Genomic DNA, 22,645 nt, shown 5'->3' on the forward strand with positions numbered 1-22,645 from the left:
CTATCTACATAGAGTAGGGGAGGGGGGTTAAGGATGTTCTATCTACATAGAGTAGGGGCATAATAATGTTCTATCTACATAGAGGAGGGGAGGGGCATAAGGATGTTCTATCTACATAGAGAAGGGGAGGGGCATAAGGATGTTCTATCTACATAGAGTAGGGGAGGGGGGTTAAGGATGTTCTATCTACATAGAGTAGGGGCATAATAATGTTCTATCTACATAGAGGAGGGGAGGGCCTATAAGGATGTTCTATCTACATAGAGGGGAGGGGGATAAGGATGTTCTATCTACATAGAGGGGAGGGGGATAAGGATGTTCTATCTACATAGAGGGAGGGGGATAAGGATGTTCTATCTACATAGAACATTCTTATGCCCCTACTCTATGTAGATAGAGGGGAGGGGGCATAAGGATGTTCTATCTACATAGAGGAGGGGAGGGGCATAAGGATGTTCTATCTACATAGAGGGGAGGGGGGATAATGATGTAATATCTACATAGTGGAGGGGGATTAATGATATAATATCTACATAGAGGGGAGGGGAATAAGGATGTAATATCTACATAGAGGGGAGGGGGGATAATGATGTAATATTTACATAGAACATCTTTATGCCCCCTCCTCTATCTACATAGAGGGGAGGGGGGATAATGATGTAATATTTACATAGAACATCTTTATGCCCCCTCCTCTATCTACATAGAGGGGAGGGGGATAATGATGTAATATCTACATAGTGGAGGGGTGTTAAGGAAGTTATATCTACATGGAGGAGGGGAGGGGGGATAAGAATGTTCTATCTACATAGAGGAGGGGTGTTAAGGATGTTCTATCTACATAGAGGAGGGGGATAAGAATGTTCTATCTACGTAGAGGAGGGGTGTTAAGGATGTTCTATCTACATAGAGGAGGGGAGATAAGGATGTTCTATCTACGTAGAGGAGGGGTGTTAAGGATGTTCTATCTACATGGAGGAGGGGAGGGGGGATAAGAATGTTCTATCTACGTAGAGGAGGGGTGTTAAGGATGTTCTATCTACATGGAGGAGGGGAGGGGGGATAAGAATGTTCTATCTACGTAGAGGAGGGGTGTTAAGGATGTTCTATCTACATAGAGGAGGGGAGATAAGGATGTTCTATCTACGTAGAGGAGGGGTGTTAAGGATGTTCTATCTACATAGAGGAGGGGAGATAAGGATGTTATATCTACGTAGAGGAGGGGTGTTAAGGATGTTCTATCTACATAGAGGAGGGGAGATAAGGATGTTCTATCTACGTAGAGGAGGGGTGTTAAGGATGTTCTATCTACATAGAGGAGGGGAGATAAGGATGTTCTATCTACGTAGAGGAGGGGTGTTAAGGATGTTCTATCTACATGGAGGAGGGGAGGGGGGATAAGAATGTTCTATCTACGTAGAGGAGGGGTGTTAAGGATGTTCTATCTACATAGAGGAGGGGAGATAAGGATGTTCTATCTACGTAGAGGAGGGGTGTTAAGGATGTTCTATCTACATAGAGGAGGGGAGATAAGGATGTTCTATCTACATAGAGGGGGGGGTTAGGATGTTCTATCTACATAGTGGAGGGGTGTTAAGGATGTTCTATCTACATAGTGGAGGGGAGATCAGGATGTTCTATCTACATAGTGGAGGGGAGATCAGGATGTTCTATCTACATAGTGGAGGGGAGATAATGATGTTCTATCTACATAGAGGAGGGGAGATAAGGATGTTCTATCTACATAGAGGGGGGGGTTAGGATGTTCTATCTACATAGAGGAGGGGAGGATAAGGATGTTCTAATAACATAGTTGAGGGGTGTTAAGAATGTTCTATCTACATAGAGGATGGGGGATAAGGATGTTCTATCTACATAGAGGAGGGGGGATAAGGATGTTCTATCTACATAGAGGAGGGAGGATAAGAATGTTCTATCTACATAGTGGAGGGGAGAAAATTATGTTCTATATACATAGTGGAGGGGTGTTAAGGATGTTCTATCCACATAGAGGGGGGATAAGAATGTTCTATCTACATAGAGGAGGGGAGATAAGGATGTTCTATCTACATAGAGGAGGGGAGATAAGGATGTTCTATCTACATGGAGGAGGGGAGGGGGGATAAGAATGTTCTATCTACATAGAGGAGGGGGGATAAGAATGTTCTATCTACATAGAGGAGGGGGTATAAGGATGTTCTATCTACATCGAGGAGGGGAGATACGGATGTTCTATCTACATAGAGGAGGGAGGATAAGAATGTTCTATCTACATCGAGGAGGGAGGATAAGAATGTTCTATCTACATAGTGGAGGGGTGTTAAGGATGTTCTATCTACATAGTGGAGGGGTGTTAAGGATGTTCTATCTACATAGAGGAGGGGGGATAAGGATGTTATATCTACATAGAGGAGGGGGGATAAGGATGTTCTATCTACATGGAGAAGGGGAGGGGCATAAGGATGTTCTATCTACATAGAGAAGGGGAGGGGCATAAGGATGTTCTATCTACATAGAGTAGGGGAGGGGGGTTAAGGATGTTCTATCTACATAGAGTAGGGGCATAATAATGTTCTATCTACATAGAGGAGGGGAGGGCCTATAAGGATGTTCTATCTACATAGAGGGGAGGGGGATAAGGATGTTCTATCTACATAGAGGGGAGGGGGATAAGGATGTTCTATCTACATAGAGGAGGGGGGATAAGGATGTTCTATCTACATAGAGGGGAGGGGGATAAGGATGTTCTATCTACATAGTGGAGGGGGCATAAGGATGTTCTATCTACATAGAGGGGAGGGGGATAAGGATGTTATATCTACATAGAGGAGGGGGGATAAGAATGTTCTATCTACATAGAGGAGGGGGGATAAGGATGTTCTATCTACATAGAGGAGGGGGGATAAGGATGTTCTATCTACGTAGAGGAGGGGTGTTAAGGATGTTCTATCTACATAGAGGAGGGGAGATAAGGATGTTCTATCTACATAGTGGAGGGGAGATAAGGATGTTCTATCTACATAGTGGAGGGGAGATATGGATGTTCTATCTACATAGTGGAGGGGGGATAAGGATGTTCTATCTACATAGTGGAGGGGAGATATGGATGTTCTATCTACATAGTGGAGGGGGGATAAGGATGTTCTATCTACATAGTGGAGGGGAGATATGGATGTTCTATCTACATAGTGGAGGGGGGATAAGGATGTTCTATCTACATAGTGGAGGGGAGATATGGATGTTCTATCTACATAGTGGAGGGGGGATAAGGATGTTCTATCTACATAGTGGAGGGGAGATATGGATGTTCTATCTACATAGTGGAGGGGGGATAAGGATGTTCTATCTACATAGTGGAGGGGAGATATGGATGTTCTATCTACATAGTGGAGGGGAGATATGGATGTTCTATCTACATAGTGGAGGGGAGATATGGATGTTCTATCTACATAGTGGAGGGGAGATATGGATGTTCTATCTACATAGTGGAGGGGAGATATGGATGTTCTATCTACATAGTGGAGGGGGGATAAGGATGTTCTATCTACATGGAGGAGGGGAGAGGGGATAAGAATGTTCTATCTACATAGAGGAGGGGTGTTAAGGATGTTCTATCTACATAGAGGAGGGGTGTTAAGGATGTTCTATCTACATAGAGGAGGGGTGTTAAGGATGTTCTATCTACGTAGAGGAGGGGAGATATGGATGTTCTATCTACATAGTGGAGGGGTGTTAAGGATGTTATATCTACATAGAGGAGGGGTGTTAAGGATGTTCTATCTACGTAGAGGAGGGGAGATATGGATGTTCTATCTACATAGTGGAGGGGAGATAAGGATGTTATATCTACATAGAGGAGGGGTGTTAAGGATGTTCTATCCACATAGAGGGGGGATAAGAATGTTCTATCTACATAGAGGAGGGGTGTTAAGGATGTTCTATCTACGTAGAGGAGGGGAGATATGGATGTTCTATCTACATAGAGGAGGGGTGTTAAGGATGTTCTATCTACGTAGAGGAGGGGAGATATGGATGTTCTATCTACATAGTGGAGGGGTGTTAAGAATGTTCTATCTACATAGTGGAGGGGAGATATTTATGTTCTATCTACATAGAGGAGGGGAGATAATTATGTTCTATATACATAGTGTAGAGGGGATAAGCATGTTCTATCTACATAGAGGAGGGGGGATAAGAATGTTCTATCTACATAGAGGAGGGGTGTGAAGGATGTTCTATCTACATAGTGGAGGGGAGATAAGGATGTTCTATCTACATAGAGGAGGGGTGTTAAGGATGTTCTAATTACATAGTGGAGGGGGGATAAGGATGTTCTATCTACATAGTGGAGGGGAGATATTTATGTTCTATCTACATAGAGGAGGGGAGATAATTATGTTCTATATACATAGTGTAGAGGGGATAAGCATGTTCTATCTACATAGAGGAGGGGGGATAAGAATGTTCTATCTACATAGAGGAGGGGTGTGAAGGATGTTCTATCTACATAGTGGAGGGGAGATAAGGATGTTCTATCTACATAGTGGAGGGGAGATAAGGATGTTCTATCTACATAGAGGAGGGGAGATAAGGATGTTCTATCTACATGGGGGAGGGGGGATAAGGAAGTTCTATCTACATAGAGGGGGGGATAAGAATGTTCTATCTACATAGTGGAGGGGAGATAAGGATGTTCTATCTACATAGTGGAGGGGATATAATTATTTTCTATATACATAGAGGAGGATAATAAGGATGTTCTAATTACATAGTGGAGGGGGGATAAGGATGTTCTATCTACATAGTGGAGGGGTGTTAAGGATGTTCTATCTACATAGAGGAGGGGGGATAAGAATGTTCTATCTACTTAGAGGAGGGGAGATAAGGATGTTCTATCTACATAGTGGAGGGGTGTTAAGGATGTTCTATCTACATAGAGGAGGGGGGATAAGAATGTTCTATCTACTTAGAGGAGGGGAGATAAGGATGTTCTATCTACATAGAGGAGGGGGATAAGGATGTTCTAATTACATAGTGGAGGGGGATAAGGATGTTCTATCTACATAGTGGAGGGGTGTTAAGGATGTTCTATCTACACAGAGGAGGGGGATAATGATGTTCTATCTACATAGAGGAGGGGGATAAGGATGTTCTAATAACATAGTTGAGTGGTGTTAAGAATGTTCTATCTACATAGAGGAGAGGGATAAGGATGTTCTATCTACATAGTGGAGGGGAGATAATTATTTTCTATATACATAGTGGAGGGGAGATAAGGATGTTCTATCTACATAGTGGAGGGGAGATAAGGATGTTCTATCTACATAGTGGAGGGGGGATAAGGATGTTCTAATTACATAGTGGAGGTGGGATAAGGATGTTCTATCTACATAGTGGAGGGGTGTTAAGGATGTTCTATCTACATAGAGGAGGGGAGATAAGGATGTTCTATCTACATAGAGGAGGGGAGATAAGGATGTTCTATCTACATAGAGGAGGGGAGATAAGGATGTTCTATCTACATAGGGGAGGGGGGATAAGGAAGTTCTATCTACATAGAGGGGGGGATAAGAATGTTCTATCTACATAGTGGAGGGGAGATAAGGATGTTCTATCTACATAGAGGAGGGGAGATAAGGATGTTCTATCTACGTAGAGGAGGGGGAATAAGAATGTTCTATCTACATAGTGGAGGGGAGATAATTATGTTCTATATACATAGAGGACGGGAGATAAGGATGTTCTATCTACATAGAGGAGGGGAGGGGGGATAAGAATGTTCTATCTACATAGTGGAGGGGAGGGGGGATACGAATGTTCTATCTACATAGAGGAGGGGAGGGGGGATAAGAATGTTCTATCTACATAGAGGAGGAGAGATAAGGATGTTCTATCTACATAGAGGAGGGGAGGGGGGATAAGAATGTTCTATCTACATAGAGGAGGAGAGATAAGGATGTTCTATCTACATAGAGGAGGGGTGTGAAGGATGTTCTATCTACATAGAGGAGGGGAGATAAGGATGTTCTATCTACGTAGAGGAGGGGGAATAAGAATGTTCTATCTACATAGTGGAGGGGAGATAATTATGTTCTATATACATAGTGGAGGGGAGATAAGGATGTTCTATCTACATAGAGGAGGGGGGATAAGAATGTTCTATCTACATGGAGGAGGGGAGGGGGGATAAGAATGTTCTATCTACATAGAGGACGGGAGATAAGGATGTTCTATCTACATAGAGGAGGGGGGATAAGGATGTTCTATCTACATAGAGGAGGGGGGATAAGGATGTTCTATCTACATAGAGGAGGGGGGATAAGAATGTTCTATCTACATAGAGGAGGGGGGATAAGGATGTTCTATCTACATAGAGGAGGGGGATAAGGATGTTCTATCTACATAGAGGAGGGGGGATAAGGATGTTCTATCTACATAGAGGAGGGGGGATAAGAATGTTCTATCTACATAGAGGAGGGGGGATAAGGATGTTCTAATTACATAGGGGAGGGGGGATAAGGATGTTCTAATTACATAGGGGAGGGGGGATAAGGATGTTCTATCTACATAGGGGAGGGGGGATAAGGATGTTCTATCTACATAGTGGAGGGGAGATAATTATGTTCTATATACATAGAGGAGGGGAGATAAGGATGTTCTATCTACATAGAGGGGGGGATATGAATGTTCTATCTACATAGAGGACGGGAGATAAGGATGTTCTATCTACATAGAGGAGGGGAGGGGGGATAAGGATGTTCTAATTACATAGGGGAGGGGGGATAAGGATGTTCTATCTACATAGTGGAGGGGAGATAATTATGTTCTATATACATAGAACATCCTTATCTCCCCTCCTCTATGTATATAGAACATAATTATCTCCCCCTCTATGTAGATAGAACATCCTTATCCCCCCTCCCCTCCTCCATGTAGATAGAACATCCTTATCTCCCGTCCTCTATGTAGATAGAACATTCTAATCCCCCCCTCTATGTAGATAGAACATCCTTATCTCCCCTCCTCTATCTACATAGTGGAGGGGAGATCAGGATGTTCTATCTACATAGTGGAGGGGAGATCAGGATGTTCTATCTACATAGTGGAGGGGAGATCAGGATGTTCTATCTACATAGTGGAGGGGAGATCAGGATGTTCTATCTACATAGTGGAGGGGATAAAGTTGTTATATCTGCATAGAGGAAATGGGGAGGGATTAAAGTTGTTATATCTGCATAGAGGGGGAGGGGATATTGGTCTGCAGTGTTTGTTCTGCTATATGCATCTAACGCTCTGTGTTGGTCTATGGTTCTACAGTGTCTTACTGGTCTAGTGTGTTCATGATCAGTACAGACTTGGTTAGAGAACGGGGAGGATCTGTAACTGAGTGTTGGGGTTAGAGAACAGAGAGGGTCTGTAACTGGGTGTTGGGGTTAGAGAACAGAGAGGGTCTGTAACTGGGTGTTGGGGTTAGAGAACAGAGAGGGTCTGTAACTTGAGTGTTGGGGTTAGAGAACGGAGAGGGTCTGTAACTGAGTGTTGGGGTTAGAGAACAGAGAGGGTCTGTAACTGAGTGTTGGGGTTAGAGAACGGAGAGGGTCTGTAACTGAGTGTTGGGGTTAGAGAACGGAGAGGGTCTGTAACTGAGTGTTGGGGTTAGAGAACAGAGAGGGTCTGTAACTGAGTGTTGGGGTTAGAGAACGGAGAGGGTCTGTAACTGAGTGTTGGGGTTAGAGAACGGAGAGGGTCTGTAACTGAGTGTTGGGGTTAGAGAACGGAGAGGGTCTGTAACTGAGTGTTGGGGTTAGAGAACAGAGAGGGTCTGTAACTGGGTGTTGGGGTTAGAGAACGGAGAGGGTCTGTAACTGAGTGTTGGGGTTAGAGAACGGAGAGGGTCTGTAACTGAGTGTTGGGGTTAGAGAACAGAGAGGGTCTGTAACTGAGTGTTGGGGTTAGAGAACAGAGAGGGTCTGTAACTGAGTGTTGGGGTTAGAGAACGGGGAGGGTCTGTAACTGAGTGTTGGGGTTAGAGAACAGAGAGGGTCTGTAACTGAGTGTTGGGGTTAGAGAACAGAGAGGGTCTGTAACTGAGTGTTGGGGTTAGAGAACGGGGAGGATCTGTAACTGAGTGTTGGGGTTAGAGAACGGGGAGGGTCTGTAACTGAGTCTTGGGGTTAGAGAACGGGGAGGGTCTGTAACTGAGTGTTGGGGTTAGAGAACAGAGAGGGTCTGTAACTGAGTGTTGGGGTTAGAGAACGGAGAGGGTCTGTAACTGAGTGTTGGGGTTAGAGAACAGAGAGGGTCTGTAACTGAGTGTTGGGGTTAGAGAACGGGGAGGATCTGTAACTGAGTGTTGGGGTTAGAGAACAGAGAGGGTCTGTAACTGAGTGTTGGGGTTAGAGAACAGAGAGGGTCTGTAACTGAGTGTTGGGGTTAGAGAACAGAGAGGGTCTGTAACTGAGTGTTGGGGTTAGAGAACGGAGAGGGTCTGTAACTGAGTGTTGGGGTTAGAGAACAGAGAGGGTCTGTAACTGGGTGTTGGGGTTAGAGAACAGAGAGGGTCTGTAACTGAGTGTTGGGGTTAGAGAACGGAGAGGGTCTGTAACTGAGTGTTGGGGTTAGAGAACGGAGAGGGTCTGTAACTGAGTGTTGGGGTTAGAGAACAGAGAGGGTCTGTAACTGAGTGTTGGGGTTAGAGAACAGAGAGGGTCTGTAACTGAGTGTTGAGGTTAGAGAACAGGGAGGGTCTGTAACTGGGTGTTGGGGTTAGAGAACAGAGAGGGTCTGTAACTGAGTGTTGAGGTTAGAGAACAGGGAGGGTCTGTAACTGAGTGTTGGGGTTAGAGAACAGAGAGGGTCTGTAACTGAGTGTTGGGGTTAGAGAACAGAGAGGGTCTGTAACTGAGTGTTGGGGTATGGAGGGTTATGTGATATCTGACTGAGCTGCTGTTTGTCTCTGTCTGTCTCAGGTGGTGATGATGCTTGTTGCCATTAAAGTGCCTTAATGACTATTCTGCCTCCTGTGGATGTTTCCAGTGTTCTGTCTCCTCACTACAGTCCTGACAAATTAGCATTGTACCAGAATGCCCAAACAGCACAACCCGTCATTCTGTTACCTAACTTTGCATCTCCACTGTTCTTCAAGTAAATATGTTTTTGTGAACTGTTCAGTGGAAAGTGTTCAAAGTAGTCCTTGTGCAAACAGTTGTATGGTTTGTTTAATTTTGAAATGATTGATTTAAAGTGAAAAATCTGATTGTCTGTGTCATTCTGTTACTGTGGAACTGTACAGCGTTTAGCCACCTTTAACCCCTAGGGCTGGCTGTCGCCTGGCCTGGCAGCGTTTAGTCACCTTTAACCCCTAGGACTGGATGTCATCTGGCCCGGCAGCGTTTAGCCACCTTTAACCCCTAGGGCTGGCTGTCGTCTGGCACGGCAGCGTTTAGCCACCTTTAACCCGTAGGGCTGGCTGTCGTCTGGCCCGGCAGTGTTTAGCCACCTTTAACCCCTAGGGCTGGCTGTCATCTGGCCTGGCAGCGTTTGGCCACCTTTAACCCCTAGGGCTGGCTGTCATCTGGCCCGGCAGCGTTTGGCCACCTTTAACCCCTAGGGCTTGCTGTCGTCTGGCCTGGCAGCGTTTAGTCACCTTTAACCCCTAGGTCTGGCCCTGCAGCGTTTAGTCACCTTTAACCCCTAGGTCTGGCCCTGCAGCGTTTAGCCACCTTTAACCCCTAGGGCTGACTGTCGTCTGGCAGCGTTTAGCCACCTTTAACCTCTAGGACTGGATGTCATCTGGCCCGGCAGCGTTTAGCCACCTTTAACCCCTAGGACTGGCTGTCGTCTGGCAGCGTTTAGCCACCTTTAACCCCTAGGACTGGGTGTCATCTGGCCCGGCAGCGTTTAGCCACCTTTAACCCCTAGGGCTTGCTGTCATCTGGCCCTGCAGCGTTTAGCCACCTTTAACCCCTAGGTCTGGCCCGGCAGCATTTAGCCACCTTTAACCCCTAGGACTGACTGTCATCTGGCAGCGTTTATCCACCTTTAACCCCTAGGACTGACTGTCGTCTGGCCTGGCAGCGTTTAGTCACCTTTAACCCCTAGGTCTGGCCCTGCAGCGTTTAGTCACCTTTAACCCCTAGGTCTGGCCCTGCAGCGTTTAGCCACCTTTAACCCCTAGGGCTGGCTGTCGTCTGGCAGCGTTTAGCCACCTTTAACCTCTAGGACTGGATGTCATCTGGCCCGGCAGCGTTTAGCCACCTTTAACCCCTAGGACTGGCTGTCGTCTGGCAGCGTTTAGCCACCTTTAACCCCTAGGACTGGGTGTCATCTGGCCCGGCAGCGTTTAGCCACCTTTAACCCCTAGGGCTTGCTGTCATCTGGCCCTGCAGCGTTTAGCCACCTTTAACCCCTAGGTCTGGCCCGGCAGCATTTAGCCACCTTTAACCCCTAGGACTGACTGTCATCTGGCAGCGTTTATCCACCTTTAACCCCTAGGACTGACTGTCGTCTGGCCTGGCAGCGTTTAGCCACCTTTAACCTCTAGGACTGGTTGTCATCTGGCCCGGCAGCGTTTAGCCACCTTTAACCTCTAGGACTGGCTGTCATCTGGTCCTGCAGCGTTTAGCCACCTTTAACCCTTAGGACTGGATGTCATCTGGCCCGGCAGCGTTTAGCCACCTTTAAGCCCTAGGACTGGATGTCATCTGGCCCGGCAGCGTTTAGCCACCTTTAACCCCTAGGACTGGTTGTCATCTGGCCCTGCAGCGTTTAGCCACCTTTAACCCCTAGGACTGGATGTCAACTGGCCCTGCTGCATTTAGCCACCTTTAACCCTTAGGGCTGGCTGTCGTCTGGTCTGGCAGCGTTTGGCCACCTTTAACCCTTAGGACTGGCTGTCATCTGGCCCTGCAGCGTTTAGCCACCTTTAACCCGTAGGACTGGCTGTCATCTGGCAGTGTTTAGCCACCTTTAAGCCCAAGGACTGGTTGTCATCTGGCCCTGCAGCGTTTAGCCACCTTTAACCCCTAGGACTGGATGTCATCTGGCAGCGTTTAGCCACCTTTAACCTCAAGGACTGGCTGTCATCTGGCCCGGCAGCGTTTAGTCACCTTTAACCTCTAGGACTGGCTGTCGTCTGGCCTGGCAGCGTTTAGCCACCTTTAACCCCTAGGACTGGCTGTCATCTGGCCTTGCAGCGTTTAGTCACCTTTAACCCCTAGGACTGGCTCGCATCTGGCCCTGCAGCGTTTAGCCACCTTTAACCCCTAGGTCTGGCTGTCGTCTGGCCCGGCAGCGTTTAGCCACCTTTAACCCCTAGGACTGTCTGTCATCTGGCCCTGCAGCGTTTAGCCACCTTTAACCCCTAGGACTGACTGTCATCTGACCCTGCAGCGTTTAGCCACCTTTAACCCCTAGGTCTGGCCCGGCAGCGTTTAGCCACCTTTAACCCCTAGGACTGGATGTCATCTGGCAGCGTTTAGCCACCTTTAACCTCTAGGACTGGCTGTCATCTGGTCCGGCAGCGTTTAGCCACCTTTAACCCCTAGGACTGGATGTCAACTGGCCCTGCTGCGTTTAGCCACCTTTAACCCCTAGGACTGGCTGTCATCTGGCAGCGTTTAGCCACCTTTAACCCCTAGGACTGGATGTCATCTGGAAGCGTTTAGCCACCTTTTAACCCCTAGGACTTGCTCGCATCTGGCCCTGCAGCGTTTAGCCACCTTTAACCCCTAGGTCTGGCTGTCGTCTGGCCTGGAAGCGTTTAGTCAACTTTAACCCCTAGGTCTGGCTGTCATCTGGCCCGGCAGCGTTTAGCCACCTTTAACCCCTAGGTCTGGCTGTCGTCTGGCCTGGAAGCGTTTAGTCAACTTTAACCCCTAGGACTGACTGTCGTCTGGCCTGGCAGCGTTTAGCCACCTTTAACCTCTAGGACTGGTTGTCATCTGGCCCGGCAGCGTTTAGCCACCTTTAACCTCTAGGACTGGCTGTCATCTGGTCCTGCAGCGTTTAGCCACCTTTAACCCTTAGGACTGGATGTCATCTGGCCCGGCAGCGTTTAGCCACCTTTAAGCCCTAGGACTGGATGTCGTCTGGCCCGGCAGCGTTTAGCCACCTTTAACCCCTAGGACTGTCTGTCATCTGGCCCTGCAGCGTTTAGCCACCTTTAACCCCTAGGACTGACTGTCATCTGACCCTGCAGCGTTTAGCCACCTTTAACCCCTAGGTCTGGCCCGGCAGCGTTTAGCCACCTTTAACCCCTAGGACTGGATGTCATCTGGCAGCGTTTAGCCACCTTTAACCTCTAGGACTGGCTGTCATCTGGTCCGGCAGCGTTTAGCCACCTTTAACCCCTAGGACTGGATGTCAACTGGCCCTGCTGCGTTTAGCCACCTTTAACCCCTAGGACTGGCTGTCATCTGGCAGCGTTTAGCCACCTTTAACCCCTAGGACTGGATGTCATCTGGAAGCGTTTAGCCACCTTTTAACCCCTAGGACTTGCTCGCATCTGGCCCTGCAGCGTTTAGCCACCTTTAACCCCTAGGTCTGGCTGTCGTCTGGCCTGGAAGCGTTTAGTCAACTTTAACCCCTAGGTCTGGCTGTCATCTGGCCCGGCAGCGTTTAGCCACCTTTAACCCCTAGGTCTGGCTGTCGTCTGGCCTGGAAGCGTTTAGTCAACTTTAACCCCTAGGACTGACTGTCGTCTGGCCTGGCAGCGTTTAGCCACCTTTAACCTCTAGGACTGGTTGTCATCTGGCCCGGCAGCGTTTAGCCACCTTTAACCTCTAGGACTGGCTGTCATCTGGTCCTGCAGCGTTTAGCCACCTTTAACCCTTAGGACTGGATGTCATCTGGCCCGGCAGCGTTTAGCCACCTTTAAGCCCTAGGACTGGATGTCATCTGGCCCGGCAGCGTTTAGCCACCTTTAACCCCTAGGACTGGTTGTCATCTGGCCCTGCAGCGTTTAGCCACCTTTAACCCCTAGGACTGGATGTCAACTGGCCCTGCTGCATTTAGCCACCTTTAACCCTTAGGGCTGGCTGTCGTCTGGTCTGGCAGCGTTTGGCCACCTTTAACCCCTAGGACTGGATGTCATCTGGCAGCGTTTAGCCACCTTTAACCTCTAGGACTGGCTGTCATCTGGTCCGGCAGCGTTTAGCCACCTTTAACCCCTAGGACTGGATGTCAACTGGCCCTGCTGCGTTTAGCCACCTTTAACCCCTAGGACTGGCTGTCATCTGGCAGCGTTTAGCCACCTTTAACCCCTAGGACTGGATGTCATCTGGAAGCGTTTAGCCACCTTTTAACCCCTAGGACTTGCTCGCATCTGGCCCTGCAGCGTTTAGCCACCTTTAACCCCTAGGTCTGGCTGTCGTCTGGCCTGGAAGCGTTTAGTCAACTTTAACCCCTAGGTCTGGCTGTCATCTGGCCCGGCAGCGTTTAGCCACCTTTAACCCCTAGGTCTGGCTGTCGTCTGGCCTGGAAGCGTTTAGTCAACTTTAACCCCTAGGTCTGGCTGTCATCTGGCCCGGCAGCGTTTAGCCACCTTTAAGCCCTAGGACTGGATGTCATCTGGCCCTGCAGCGTTTAGCCACCTTTAACCCCTAGGACTGGATGTCATCTGGCAGCGTTTAGCCACCTTTAACCTCAAGGACTGGCTGTCATCTGGCCCGGCAGCGTTTAGTCACCTTTAACCTCTAGGACTGGCTGTCGTCTGGCCTGGCAGCGTTTAGCCACCTTTAACCCTTAGGACTGGCTGTCATCTGGCAGTGTTTAGCCACCTTTAAGCCCTAGGACTGGTTGTCATCTGGCCCTGCAGCGCTTAGCCACCTTTAACCCCTAGGACTGGATGTCATCTGGCAGCGTTTAGCCACCTTTAACCTCAAGGACTGGCTGTCATCTGGCCCGGCAGCGTTTAGTCACCTTTAACCTCTAGGACTGGCTGTCGTCTGGCCTGGCAGCGTTTAGCCACCTTTAACCCCTAGGACTGGCTGTCATCTGGCCTTGCAGCGTTTAGTCACCTTTAACCCCTAGGACTGGCTCACATCTGGCCCTGCAGCGTTTAGCCACCTTTAACCCCTAGGTCTGGCTGTCGTCTGGCCCGGCAGTGTTTAGCCACCTTTAACCCCTAGGACTGTCTGTCATCTGGCCCTGCAGCGTTTAGCCACCTTTAACCCCTAGGACTGACTGTCATCTGACCCTGCAGCGTTTAGCCACCTTTAACCCCTAGGTCTGGCCCGGCAGCGTTTAGCCACCTTTAACCCCTAGGACTGGCTGTCATCTGGCAGCGTTTAGCCACCTTTAATCCCTAGGACTGGCTGTCATCTGGCAGCGTTTAGCCACCTTTAACCCCTAGGACTGGATGTCATCTGGCCCTGCAGCGTTTAGCCACCTTTAACCTCTAGGACTGGCTGTCATCTGGCAGCGTTTAGCCACCTTTAACCCCTAGGACTGGCTGTCATCTGGCAGCGTTTAGCCACCTTTAACCCTTAGGACTGGCTGTCATCTGGCAGCGTTTAGCCACCTTTAACCCCTAGGACTGGATGTCATCTGGCCCGGCAGCGTTTAGCCACATTTAACCCCTAGGACTGGCTGCCATCTGGCACTGCAGCGTTTAGCCACCTTTAACCCCTAGGACTGGCTGTCATCTGGCCCTGCAGCGTTTAACCACCTTTAACCCCTAGGACTGGCTGTCATCTGGCAGCGTTTAGCCACCTTTAACCCCTAGGACTGGATGTCATCTGGCCCTGCTGCGTTTAGCCACCTTTAACCCCTAGGACTGGCTGTCATCTGGCAGCGTTTAGCCACCTTTAACCCCTAGGACTGGATGTCATCTGGCAGTGTTTAGCCACCTTTAACCCCTAGGACTGGATGTCATCTGGCCCGGCAGCGTTTAGCCACCTTTAACCCCTAGGACTGGATGTCATCTGGCAGCGTTTAGCCACCTTTAACCTCTAGGACTGGCTTTCATCTGGCCCGGCAGCGTTTAGCCACCTTTAACCCCTAGGACTGGTTGTCATCTGGCAGCGTTTAGCTACCTTTAACCCCTAGGACTGGATGTCATCTGGCCCTGTAGCGTTTAGTCACCTTTAACCTCTAGGACTGGCTGTCATCTGGCCCGGCAGCGTTTAGTCACCTTTAACCTCTAGGACTGGCTGTCATCTAGCCCTGCTGCGTTTTAGCCACCTTTAACCCCTAGGACTGGATGTCATCTGGCAGCGTTTAGCCACCTTTAACCTCTAGGACTGGCTTTCATCTGGCCCGGCAGCGTTTAGCCACCTTTAACCCCTAGGACTGGTTGTCATCTGGCAGCGTTTAGCCACCTTTAACCCCTAGGTCTGGCTTTCATCTGGCCCGGCAGCGTTTAGCCACCTTTAAGCCCTAGGACTGGATGTCATCTGGCCCTGCAGCGTTTAGCCACCTTTAACCCCTAGGTCTGGCTGTCGTCTGGCCTGGAAGCGTTTAGTCAACTTTAACCCCTAGGTCTGGCTGTCATCTGGCCCGGCAGCGTTTAGCCACCTTTAACCCCTAGGACTGGTTGTCATCTGGCAGCGTTTAGCCACCTTTAACCCCTAGGACTGGATGTCATCTGGCCCTGCAGCGTTTAGCCACCTTTAACCTCTAGGACTGGCTGTCATCTGGCAGCGTTTAGCCACCTTTAACCCCTAGGACTGGCTGTCATCTGGCAGCGTTTAGCCACCTTTAAGCCTTAGGACTGGCTGTCATCTGGCAGAGTTTAGCCACCTTTAACCCCTAGGACTGGATGTCATCTGGCCCGGCAGCGTTTAGCCACCTTTAACCCCTAGGACTGGCTGCCATCTGGCACTGCAGCGTTTAGCCAACTTTAACCCCTAGGACTGGCTGTCATCTGGCCCTGCAGCGTTTAACCACCTTTAACCCCTAGGACTGGCTGTCATCTGGCAGCGTTTAGCCACCTTTAACCCCTAGGACTGGATGTCATCTGGCAGTGTTTAGCCACCTTTAATCCCTAGGACTGGATGTCATCTGGCAGCGTTTAGCCACCTTTAACCCCTAGGACTGGATGTCATCTGGCCCGGCAGCGTTTAGCCACCTTTAAGCCCTAGGACTGGATGTCATCTGGCCCTGCAGCGTTTAGCCACCTTTAACCCCTAGGTCTGGCTGTCGTCTGGCCTGGAAGCGTTTAGTCAACTTTAACCCCTAGGTCTGGCTGTCATCTGGCCCGGCAGCGTTTAGCCACCTTTAACCCCTAGGACTGGTTGTCATCTGGCAGCGTTTAGCCACCTTTAACCCCTAGGACTGGATGTCATCTGGCCCTGCAGCGTTTAGCCACCTTTAACCTCTAGGACTGGCTGTCATCTGGCAGCGTTTAGCCACCTTTAACCCCTAGGACTGGCTGTCATCTGGCAGCGTTTAGCCACCTTTAAGCCTTAGGACTGGCTGTCATCTGGCAGAGTTTAGCCACCTTTAACCCCTAGGACTGGATGTCATCTGGCCCGGCAGCGTTTAGCCACCTTTAACCCCTAGGACTGGCTGCCATCTGGCACTGCAGCGTTTAGCCAACTTTAACCCCTAGGACTGGCTGTCATCTGGCCCTGCAGCGTTTAACCACCTTTAACCCCTAGGACTGGCTGTCATCTGGCAGCGTTTAGCCACCTTTAACCCCTAGGACTGGATGTCATCTGGCAGTGTTTAGCCACCTTTAATCCCTAGGACTGGATGTCATCTGGCAGCGTTTAGCCACCTTTAACCCCTAGGACTGGATGTCATCTGGCCCGGCAGCGTTTAGCCACCTTTAACCCCTAGGACTGGATGTCATCTGGCAGCGTTTAGCCACCTTTAACCTCTAGGACTGGCTTTCATCTGGCCCGGCAGCGTTTAGCCACCTTTAACCCCTAGGACTGGTTGTCATCTGGCAGCGTTTAGCCACCTTTAACCCCTAGGACTGGATGTCATCTGGCAGTGTTTAGCCACCTTTAACCCCTAGGACTGGATGTCATCTGGCCCGGCAGCGTTTAGCCACCTTTAACCCCTAGGACTGGATGTCATCTGGCAGCGTTTAGCCACCTTTAACCTCTAGGACTGGCTTTCATCTGGCCCGGCAGCGTTTAGCCACCTTTAACCCCTAGGACTGGTTGTCATCTGGCAGCGTTTAGCTACCTTTAACCCCTAGGACTGGATGTCATCTGGCCCTGTAGCGTTTAGTCACCTTTAACCTCTAGGACTGGCTGTCATCTGGCCCGGCAGCGTTTAGTCACCTTTAACCTCTAGGACTGGCTGTCATCTAGCCCTGCTGCGTTTTAGCCACCTTTAACCCCTAGGACTGGATGTCATCTGGCAGCGTTTAGCCACCTTTAACCTCTAGGACTGGCTTTCATCTGGCCCGGCAGCGTTTAGCCACCTTTAACCCCTAGGACTGGTTGTCATCTGGCAGCGTTTAGCCACCTTTAACCCCTAGGTCTGGCTTTCATCTGGCCCGGCAGCGTTTAGCCACCTTTAAGCCCTAGGACTGGATGTCATCTGGCCCTGCAGCGTTTAGCCACCTTTAACCCCTAGGTCTGGCTGTCGTCTGGCCTGGAAGCGTTTAGTCAACTTTAACCCCTAGGTCTGGCTGTCATCTGGCCCGGCAGCGTTTAGCCACCTTTAACCCCTAGGACTGGTTGTCATCTGGCAGCGTTTAGCCACCTTTAACCCCTAGGACTGGATGTCATCTGGCCCTGCAGCATTTAGCCACCTTTAACCTCTAGGACTGGCTGTCATCTGGCAGCGTTTAGCCACCTTTAACCCCTAGGACTGGCTGTCATCTGGCAGCGTTTAGCCACCTTTAAGCCTTAGGACTGGCTGTCATCTGGCAGAGTTTAGCCACCTTTAACCCCTAGGACTGGATGTCATCTGGCCCGGCAGCGTTTAGCCACCTTTAACCCCTAGGACTGGCTGCCATCTGGCACTGCAGCGTTTAGCCAACTTTAACCCCTAGGACTGGCTGTCATCTGGCCCTGCAGCGTTTAACCACCTTTAACCCCTAGGACTGGCTGTCATCTGGCAGCGTTTAGCCACCTTTAACCCCTAGGACTGGATGTCATCTGGCAGTGTTTAGCCACCTTTAATCCCTAGGACTGGATGTCATCTGGCAGCGTTTAGCCACCTTTAACCCCTAGGACTGGATGTCATCTGGCCCGGCAGCGTTTAGCCACCTTTAACCCCTAGGACTGGATGTCATCTGGCAGCGTTTAGCCACCTTTAACCTCTAGGACTGGCTTTCATCTGGCCCGGCAGCGTTTAGCCACCTTTAACCCCTAGGACTGGTTGTCATCTGGCAGCGTTTAGCCACCTTTAACCCCTAGGACTGGATGTCATCTGGCCCTGTAGCGTTTAGTCACCTTTAACCTCTAGGACTGGCTGTCATTTGGCCCGGCAGCGTTTAGTCACCTTTAACCTCTAGGACTGGCTGTCATCTAGCCCTGCTGCGTTTTAGCCACCTTCAACCCCTACATCAGTGGAGTTTGATAAGTAAGACACGCCCTTCAGAATCTGACCACTAAGATGACTCACCAGTCCCTGAAATGGAACCCCCAAGAAGAGAAGAAACAGACTGACCCAGAACCTCCAGGAGGAGAAGAAACAGACTGACCCAGAACCCCCAGGAGGAGAAGAAACAGACTGACCCAGAACCCCCAGAAGGAGAAGAAATGGACTGACCCAGAACCCCCAGGAGGAGAAGAAACAGACTGACCTAGAACCCCCAGGAGGAGAAGAAACAGACTGACCCAGAACCCCCAGGAGGAGAAGAAACAGACTGACCCAGAACCCCCAGGAGGAGAAGAAACAGACTGACCCAGAACCCCCAGGAGGAGAAGAAACAGACTGACCCAGAACCTCCAGGAGGAGAAGAAACAGACTGACCCAGAACCCCCAGGAGGAGAAGAAACAGACTGACCCAGAACCCCCAGGAGGAGAAGAAACAGACTGACCCAGAACCCCCAGGAGGAGAAGAAACAGACTGACCCAGAACCTCCAGGAGGAGAAGAAACAGACTGACCCAGAACCCCCAGGAGGAGAAGAAACAGACTGACCTAGAACCCCCAGGAGGAGAAGAAACAGACTGACCCAGAACCCCCAGGAGAAGTTGTGGTGATCAACTGGTGTGACTGTATATCTGTGTATAGATCTCCTCCTGACTCAACAGAATTACACAATTTATTTTTAAACGAGGCAAGAACTTCCTTATTTAGCCTTGGTTTCAATTATCCTCATTAGGAAATGCGGCTGAGAACCAGATGTGGGTCTTGGATGCGTGGCTTTGATGTGGGTATCTCTTGTGTGTGTTTGAAGTTGGGAAGAGTTTGGACATTCACTCTGCCAAAACAATTTGTTACTCACCCTTTTACAGATAACTAACAGTCTAACCAGGTCTTGGCTGGAAGTAGCCTAGGTTAGATAGTAAACTAGTCAACTTCTTTCACCAATTATATTCAGCTGTCCGGTGTGCGACCATGGCAAAGTGGAGGTTTTTAAGTCACTGAAATTTGCAGCTATTGACATTTAATAAAATTGTCCCATGTACATTGAGGAATTTAGTGATGGTCCCTATTTAGCGTGATGTTTTGTACTGCATCTCAGTGTAAGAGACATAGCTGCAGTCTCCAGTTCAAATCCAGGCTGCATCACATCCGGCCGTGATTTAGAGTCCCATAGGGCAATGCAGAATTGGCCCAGTGTCATCCAGGTTTGGCCGGGGTAGGCCATCATTGTAAATAAGAATTTGTTCTCTAACTGACTTGCCTAGTTAAATAAAACTAGCCCCATAAGGATATGGATTGTCAAACCCCATTGACCACCAATGAGCCACCGTGCTTCTACACCTGCATTGCTTGCTGATTGGGGTTGTAGGCTGGATTTCTGTGCAGCACTTTGAGATATCAGCTGATGTAAGAAGGGCTTTATAAATACATTTGATTTGACAATGGGCATTATGATCGGGTTACTTGCAGCTGCACTCCCAATTGCTGCCAGCTGTGGGCTTGATTTAAATCAACCCAAGGAAAACTGTTCCTGTACCCTTCATTCCATGACATGACATTTTTTTCCCTCATTATTTTTGCAAATCTCCTTTTTGGATGAGAATGACATCATTACCAAAATTATCCAATTTACAATTTGTAATCAATTTTGAAAGTAGAATAAATGGTAACACACCAGTGGTCTCCCCACAACAAGTGCTAACAGACGTCTCCCCTACTAAACACACCCAGTGCTAACACACGTCTCCCCTACTAAACACACCCAGTGGTAACACACGTCTCCCCTACTAAACACACCCAGTGGTAACACACGTCTCCCCTACTAAACACACCCAGTGGTAACTCACCCAGTGGTTTCACACGTCTCCCCTACTAAACACACCCAGTGGTAACACACTTCTCCCCTACTAAACACACCTAGTGGTAACACACGTCTCCCCTACTAAACACACCCAGTGGTAACACACGTCTCCCCTACTAAACACACCCAGTGGTAACTCACCCAGTGGTTTCACACGTCTCCCCTACTAAACACACCCAGTGGTAACACACTTCTCCCCTACTAAACACACCCAGTGGTAACACACGTCTCCCCTACTAAACACACCCAGTGGTAACACACGTCTCCCCTACTAAACACACCCAGTGGTAACACACGTCTCCCCTACTAAACACACCCAGTGGTAACACACGTCTCCCATACTAAACACACCCAGTGGTAACTCACCCAGTGGTAACACACGTCTCCCCTTCTAAACACACCCAGTGGTACCACACGTCTCCCCTACTGAACACACCCAGTGGTAACACACGTCTCCCCTACTGAACACACCTAGTGGTAACACACGTCTCCCCTACTAAACACACCCAGTGGTAACTCACCCAGTGGTAACACACCCAGTGGTAACACACGTCTCCCCTACTAAACACACCCAGTGGTAACTCACCCAGTGGTAACACACCCAGTGGTAACACACGTCTCCCCTACTGAACACACCTAGTGGTAACACACGTCTCCCCTACTAAACACACCCAGTGGTAACTTACCCAGTGGTAACTTACCCAGTGGTAACACACGTCTCCCCTACTGAACACACCCAGTGGTAACACACGTCTCCCCTACTGAACACACCCAGTGGTAACACATGTCTCCCCTACTAAACACACCCAGTGGTAACACACGTCTCCCCTACTAAACACACCCAGTGGTAACACACGTCTCCCCTACTGAACACACCCAGTGGTAACACACGTCTCCCCTACTAAACACACCCAGTGGTAACACACGTTTCCCCTACTAAACACACCCAGTGGTAACACACGTCTCCCCTACTGAACACACCTAGTGGTAACACACGTCTCCCCTACTAAACACACCCAGTGGTAACTCACCCAGTGGTAACACACCCAGTGGTAACACACCCAGTGGTAACACACGTCTCCCCTACTAAACACACCCAGTGGTAACACACATCTCCCCTACTAAACACACCCAGTGGTAACACACGTCTCCCCTACTGAACACACCTAGTGGTAACACACGTCTCCCCTACTAAACACACCCAGTGGTAACACACGTCTCCCCTACTGAACACACCTAGTGGTAACACACGTCTCCCCTACTAAACACACCCAGTGGTAACTCACCCAGTGGTAACACACCCAGTGGTAACACACCCAGTGGTAACACACGTCTCCCCTACTAAACACACCCAGTGGTAACACACATCTCCCCTACTAAACACACCCAGTGGTACTACTTTCTTATTATTAAAGAAAACATGAGGGTATGAAGCTGAAAGCAAGAATGATTGATTTGTATTTAACTGGACAAACCATGACAAGAATTGACAACACAATCAGTTCCCGCCCTCCAGTGGTCTGTTAGATGCGCTGTTCATCCTCCAGCTGTATGATATTACTAAGGTTCCAGTGGACTTGCACCACAAAGTCAACCGCCCTCCCTACCCCAAGCTAGGGGCCAACATGAAGAAGCTGGAGACTAGCTGGAACTATGATGTGGAACTCGGGAAGGCCAAGGCAGTGTTCTCTATGGTCAGCATTGGAGGACCTTAATGACAGGTAACTCTGCCCTGCTCTGGCAACTGATGAGATAAAGGAAAGAAAAAGGGGGAGGGAGAGAGAGAGGGAAGGAGTGATTGGAGAGAGTGAGGGAAAGAAAGGGGAGGAGAGGGAGGGAGTGAGAGGAATATAGGGAGGGAGAGAATCTAACTAATAGCTGATGGGAGGTGGAAGGTAGTGAGAGAGTAGGAAATGGAGAGGTAGAGAGAGGGAGGGAGAAGAGAGGAATAGGGGGAGGGAGAGAGGATATAACTAACAGCTGATGGGGGGTAGAAAGAGAGAGAGGGAGACAGAGAGGGGCTCTAACAGCTGATGGGGGTTAGGAGAGAGAGTGGTTAAGGGAGGGAGAGGGGGAGGTAGAGAGAGAGCAGGAGAGAAAACAGTTTATGGGAGGCATAAAGAGAGAGAGGGAGGGGAAGAGGGGGGTGAAGGAGATGGAAAGGGGGAGGTAGAGAGAGAGCGAGGGAGGGATCGGAGGACCTTAACAGAAAACTCTACCCTCACACTGGCACTGCTCTGGCAACTCATGAGGTAGAAGTGGGAGAGGAGAGCAAGGAGGAAGGAAG

The 22,645-nt window shown here is 49.3% G+C and overlaps 1 long non-coding RNA gene across 1 annotated transcript; it reads left to right on the forward strand.

Annotated features, from left to right (window-relative positions):
- Positions 1-7,033: 7,033 nt before the first annotated feature.
- LOC116353554 (uncharacterized) lies at positions 7,034-22,389 on the forward strand. The gene is made up of 3 exons (XR_004202964.1): positions 7,034-8,913; positions 19,409-19,416; positions 22,369-22,389. It is a non-coding gene; the product is annotated as an uncharacterized LOC116353554 (long non-coding RNA).
- The last annotated feature ends 256 nt before the right edge of the window (positions 22,390-22,645 follow it).

This window comes from Oncorhynchus kisutch, linkage group LG15, assembly GCF_002021735.2.
Source record: "Oncorhynchus kisutch isolate 150728-3 linkage group LG15, Okis_V2, whole genome shotgun sequence".
Lineage (NCBI taxonomy): Eukaryota > Metazoa > Chordata > Actinopteri > Salmoniformes > Salmonidae > Oncorhynchus > Oncorhynchus kisutch.